Source organism: Coptis chinensis, chromosome 6 (assembly GCF_015680905.1).
Source record: "Coptis chinensis isolate HL-2020 chromosome 6, ASM1568090v1, whole genome shotgun sequence".
In the NCBI taxonomy this organism is placed as follows: domain Eukaryota; kingdom Viridiplantae; phylum Streptophyta; class Magnoliopsida; order Ranunculales; family Ranunculaceae; genus Coptis; species Coptis chinensis.
In genome coordinates, this window is record NC_141461.1 from 97,386,746 (window position 1) to 97,393,566 (window position 6,821).

General features: G+C 35.3%; 1 long non-coding RNA gene across 2 annotated transcripts; it reads left to right on the top strand.

Moving 5' to 3' along the window:
* The first annotated feature begins 775 nt into the window (after window positions 1-775).
* LOC147495891 (uncharacterized) lies at window positions 776-2,736 on the top strand. Of its 2 annotated transcripts, XR_015199325.1 has the most exons (3): window positions 776-1,135; window positions 1,455-2,317; window positions 2,400-2,736. It is a non-coding gene; the product is annotated as an uncharacterized LOC147495891 (long non-coding RNA). The 2 variants fall into 2 exon arrangements; XR_015199324.1 differs by having other exon boundaries at window positions 776-2,317.
* Window positions 2,737-6,821: the final 4,085 nt, after the last annotated feature.

Below are 6,821 nucleotides of genomic sequence, written 5' to 3' on the forward strand. Positions count from 1 at the left end.
TAAACTTGCAGATTCATGCACTACTACATAAAAAAGAGACCACATTTTTTAACAGTGACCTATTGGGATAGAGCACGATTTTCAATCCAATTTGAGAGCGTGTTCTAGCATGGTGTGATCTATTACATACGCAAAATACCACAATTTTATGACTGAAAAATCGTGCTCTATTAAGAGAATAGAGCACGATTTTGGAAGAAAACTGTGCTCTATTCCAACTGGAAAGAAAAACGGTGGTCTATCTCCTACACAGATGGTTCACAGTTTCTATTAAAAAATGTGATATTTTTCACCTTATACCTCCATTTTTAAAATCGTGCTCTTTTTCCATTTAATATATACGAGCAGGTTCCGTTTACAATACTTTTTATACCATAGTTTATACCACACCCCTTTAAAAGATGAATTAAGTGTTAATAATTTGTGGATATGATCTACTAACCATAGATAACATCTCCACAAAAATTTATCTCATTTGGAAATCTCTAACCTAGTTAAAAGTTGTTGTAAACTTTGAATTTTGTTTAACGGTTCAGATTTTTTATTTTGCAATCATCTTTTGACATAGTTAAACATTATCAAATGAGGTGAAATTTTATAGAGGTGATCTTCATTGTTATTTGAACACATCCACAAAAAGCTAGGTTATAATTCATGTTATAGGTAAAGTTGTGGGGCATGGTATAAACTATGGTATAAAAAGTGTGGTAAACGGAACTTGCTCGATATATAGGTGGGGAGGGATACGCCCACTCCAAATCTCCACTACTCAACTCACGAGATCATCTCCAGATCTAATGGACGAAATTAATACAAAACAAAACAACGAAATAAAATAAAACTGATAAACTTACGAAGGGTTTTCTCTCTCTTATTCCTCTCGCCAAATTTGCACCAAATCCAAACCATTTTACCTCCAAATTCAACACCTCCAACACAAAACCAAACCAAAATCAAGCAACAAATTTTATTTTCTTGATTAGATATTTTAGTTTTCTTTTGTTCTGGAAGGTTTTATATTTTGACGTGGGTATACTTCTCTCTACTCTCCTAAACAGGTGGATCTCTGTTGGATCAGACTTGAAGTTTGATGCACGACGATACTTGGACGATGTGGGTGTCACATGTATTGAAGGTAGATACTTATATTTTTTAAAATCGTAAGAAATGTCACCTTTCATTTTATAATCAAATAGTTTGAGATTTGTTTGCTTAGTCTTGCCCTAGTAATATGAGTTTATCACTTCATGTAGTTCGTTTTCTTTCTTCTGCATATGTATTTAGAAGGTGTTTTGAAATTTTATTTCGCAATGCCAGCTTGTTTCTTAAAAACTTATCTTGTAAATACTAAATTAGTCATTTATGTGTACAAATTAATTTACTTATTACTTTGCAAACTTTTCCAGTATAGCATCGTTAAAATATTGAACATTTCTTCTTGTCGTGTGACACAGTACATGCTTTGAACAAGCTACCTTATTCTAAACTTGATTTGAAGTCGGTTGGTGTCAGGGAAGGGGTATAAGTTCACTGCTAATTAACAACTCTATTTAAAGGTTTCATGATATATCCCTAAACTAGTTAAGTTAGAAAACACATAATGGATCTTTAACTCAAATGGGAGAGCTCTTGGGAGTTGGAGTGCACCTTCACATATCCCAGGTGATGGTGGTTCAAATCCACCAGGACCCTTAATTTTTTTTATGGGTGTGCTGGTTTAATGTGTTGGTGATGCTGGTGTGAGTGTGTGGTTCAATGTGTTGGTGCTACTGGTGTGATTGTATATGAGTGTGTGCAGGTGGTACTAGTTCAATGTGTTGATATTGCTGGTAGAGTGGTGTGCGTGGTGTGTGAGTAGTGTTGTGTGTGGTGCTGGTGGTAGTGTGGTGAGTGTGGTGTGTGAGTAGTGTTGTGTGTGGTGCTGGTCGTAGAGTGGTAAATGATGTAAAATTCTATGATGCAATTGTCTAGGAAGTCAAGATTAAGGACCACAAATTTGAAAATGGGGAATACGTATGCACTTGCAAATTTGTGCTTTACTGGCTTAGTGGGCCTAAAGGTTTGGCTTGTCCAATGAGTGAGGCTGATGTTGGGCGGGTATGAGGTCAAATGGAATCTTGCTTCGGCATATTGGATCACATGGGAGAATCACGTGATCCAACCCCAAAATTGAGGACCCCCAGCAAGTTATCCATGGGAGTGTGAGTTTGGCTACATGGAATGGTATGAAATGAATACTCACATTCAAATGATAAATCCTCAGCTTCCTATTCATTTATCCCTGCAGACATTTCCTAGTTCCCTAGGAACTCGACTGGTGAGTTTTGTGCTTTTAGAATTGTAGTTCCGCTCTTTTTAAAATTGTAAATGCTAAATTAGGTTTGTATTTATTTTTACAGAGCAACATTCTCGATGAAACTACTCTCATGCTTGAGAAAGGTCTGCAATTGGGTGGGCATGAGATTCCCGATGAAGCGTTCCATGAAGCGGAAAACTTGACCCGGTGCAAGTTTATTGGTGGGCGTTACCGTCGTGATCGTGTCTAAAGTTAGAGCTTTGAAGTCGGATTAGGGTTTTGTATATAGATTAGGGTTTGGTTGGAATTTGAAGTTCGAATTTATATGTTTGAAGTTATTTTATATGAATTTTGAATTTGAAGTGATGTATATGAATTTGAATATGAAAATGTGCGTTTGAATTTGAAGTTGAATTTGAATTTGAATATGAATTTGAACTTGAATTTGAGTTTGAGTTGGAATATGGTTTGATGTATATGAATATGATTTGATTTTGAACCTGAATTTGAGTTTAAATTTGAATATGATTATATGTATATGAATATGAAGTTGAAGTTATGTGCGTATATGAATTTGATTTGGATATGAAATGAACTAAATCAAATAGTAAATTTGCTTTGATTTTGGTCCAAACGACCCACCCAGGTCGTACATAACCATAGAAAACGATCCCCACATATCGTTTACAGACGAAACTGACCTTAACAACCTCCTCATATCGCTGATCTATAAAGCCAAACGATCTAATGGGGTCGTTTAGGTCATACTTGAAGCGGTCTAAAGAGGTCGTTTAGAGTGACTCTGAGCGGTCTGCCAAGATCGATTAGAGTACGTGATTCTGAGCGGTCTGACAAGATCGTTTAGAGTGAAATTCAAATTTAATGTCAAATTTGAATTCAACGTCAAATTCAAATTCAAATGTCAAATGTCAAATTCAACGTCAAATTCAAATGTCAAATGTCAAATGTCAAATTCAAATTCAACGTCAAATTCATATTCATATGTCAAATTCGAATTCAACGTCAACGTCAAATTCAAATTCAACGACAACATCAAATTCAAATGTCAAATTCAAATTCAGCGTCAAATTCATATTCAAATGTCAACGTCAAATTCAAATTAAAATTTGAATATACTAGTGCATTGACATTGCAAGTTCTTGGCAATGCGAAATATGCAGTGGCTATAGTTGTCTCGGTGTTGATTTTCAAGAATCCGGTGAATATAATGGGAATGACTGGATTTGGAGTTACAATTGTGGGTGTAGTATTGTACAATGAAGCAAAGAAAAGATCGAAGATCACTTTACATTAATATTTTGGATTCGATGAATTATTAGACAGGTAAGACATGGGCATTTTCTACATTTATTTTAGATTCATCTTCTTTTGACAAAAGAAAAAAGAAATGTGATATCAGATCATCAATTATCAAATAAATTGGGTGTATATTGTTGAACCAAAAAAGGGGTTCTCTTTATTACTCTTGTTTATTTTTGTAAAAGAAAAAGCTTTCTCTCCATATATCCCCCTCTATATTTCTCATCATAGCTGTGATTCTATATATGTTGCTTAATAGGATTAACATAGAGAATATTGATTGGGAAATTTTGGTTATTCATGTGAATGCTTTGACAATTCCCCCGCTTTCAATTTAATCCTATTATTATCTGAGTGGTCCCATTTCAGGCAATTTGATCACTCGATTGATTATATGTGATAAGGATGTGTTTGTTGGCACTCTCTTTATTTACTAACACTTTGTATAATGTCGTTTATTTATCTTCACTTTTGGACTAGAAATTTGGTTCCATATTACTTTACTCCTCAGCTACGAATGCAGGCTTATAAAAAGTACTTTAACGTAAAGGAGTTGAGAGGTTCAAATCCATGACGTAATGTTAAATTTCTTTTGTTAGAGCATCACCAATGGGTTGTGTAAATTTACACAGCCATATAGGCTCCACATAGGAGCCACATGTGTTTTTAAAACGATTTACACAATGAGTTTAATTGGTTAAAAAACACATTCAATAGTGACCAATGTAACTTTTTGCAAAATGTGTCAAAAGAAGTGGTGTTGGCTTCCTATTTGAAAGTTTAATGGATTAAAAAACACATTCAATATTTGAAAGTTCCATTGAAACCCGTCTTGTTTCGTTTTGTCGTCCCTGTTAATATTTGAAACTCGATCTCTCTAATTGAGTATGTTTCGTTTTCGTATTCATTTTATCGATGAAGCTTGTTTTCATATTATTATATTGAAACTTTTGGTTACTAATACTTGTTTATGATTATGTTTTGTAGTGAAAACCATCTACACAGGTGCGAAGAAATTGTTTAGTGGCGGGAGTAGTAACTCGGGTCGAGGTGACCCGCCTAAGAAAAAAAAAGGAAGGGGAACCTCAGCATCTAGAGGGGATCAACACGACAAGCGGATTATGTCGATTAGAGTAATGTAGTAGGTGTAGGTGATTTAGAGATAGTAGAGAAAAATAAAAGAATAAGTGGGAAAGAAATGAATGCTCCTATTTGTATATGGATTAGGGTTTTGGTTTTGGTGTAAATTTGATATATACGAATGTATGGGTGTAAATTTGATGTATACGAATGTATGGAATTTGAAGTTATGTATATGAATTGGGTCCCCATATGAAATTGGAATTTGGTTCAAATTCACGTTCAAATTTTGGTTCAAATTCACGTTCAATCCATATTCATTTGAGTTGAAGTTGAAAATTGCAAGTTTTTGCTCCAAACGACCCAGTCGGGTCGCATATAAGTGTTCAAATGATTTGAAGAAACCGTTTTTAGACATATTTGCCCTTGATGACCTACTCAGACCGCTTGTTTTTAGACCTAAACGACCGCTTTGACGACCTACATATTAGGGTTTAGTATATAGATTAGGGTTTGACGTTGAATTTGAATATGACATTTGAATTTGAATTTGACGTTGAATTTGGAATTTGAATTTGACGTTGAATTTGAATTTGTTGAATTCGAATTTCACTCTAAACGATATTGGCAGATCGCTCAGAATCACTATAAACGATGTTGGAAGACCGCTCGGAGTAACTCTAAACGACCTCTTTAGACCGCTTCAAGTTAATATAAACGACCCCAGCAGATCGGTTAGCTCTATAGACCAGCGATCTGAGCAGGTCGTTAAAGCCAGTTTCGTCTGTGAACGATATATGGGGGTCGTTTTCTATGTTGTTGTACGACTTGGGTGGGTCGTTTGGACCAAAATCAAAGCAAATATACTATTTGATCGATTTAGTTCATTTCATATCCAAACCAAATTCATATATGCACATCACATTAACTTCGTATTCATATACATACAATCATATTCAAATTTAAACTCAAATTCACGTTCAAAATCAAATCATATTCATATACATCAAACCATATTCTAACTCAAACTCAAACTCAAACTCAAATTCAAGTTCAAATTCATATTCAAATTCAAGTTCAAATTCAAACGCACATTTTGATATTCAAATTCATATACATCACTCCAAATTCAAAATTCATAACTAATAACTTCAAACATATAAATTCAAACTTCAAATTCCAACTCATAACCTTAATCTAACCAATCCCTAATCCAACTTCAAACCCTAATCCCTAACCAAACCCTAATCCAACCAAACCCTAATCTATATACAAAACCCTAATCTAACTTCAAAACTCCAACTTTAGACACGATCACGACGGTAATGCCCACCAATAAACTTGCACCGGGTCAAGTTTTCCGCTTCGTAGAACGATTTCCTTGCTTCCTCGAGAATCTCAGGGCCACCCAATTGCAGAACTTTCTCAAGCATGAGAGTAGTTTCGTCAAGAATGTTGCTCTGTAAAAAGAAATACAAACCTAAGTTAGCATTTACAGTTTTAAAAGAGTGGAACTACAGTTATAAAAGCACAAAACTCACTAGCTGAGCACTGGAACTAGGAAGTGATTGTAGGGAGAAATGAATCGGAAGCTGAGGATTTATCATGCGAATGTGAGTATTCATTTCATACCATTCCATGTAGCCAAACTCACACTCCCATGGATAACTTGGCGGGGGTCCTCGATTTTGGGGTTGGATCACGTGATTCTCCCATGTGGTCTAATATGCCGAACCAAGATTCTATTTGACTTCGTACTCGCGTCCGTTGGTAGTTCTCATCGAGACATTTGGCTGTGGAGGATTGGCGGGTATAAGCTGCAGGTGACCTAACTGACGGACCGCCCTACAAACAGCATAAAGCTCGACGACACCAAAAAAGCATATAAAGCCCTCAAAATAAACAATATCATCCATCGAGCGTAAAGCTCTAACATTGTTGTAGGGCCACCATTCAACCTGTACGTCATATGAGAAGTTGAATAAATCAGTAATCACATACTCCAACCATCAATTAATCAATAAAATATTAAACAAGCCCATATACTTACCATCATGAAATTAACAAGTTGTCTCATCATGAAATTTTCGAAAACACTACAATGCATGTTTTGCGTTAACATAGT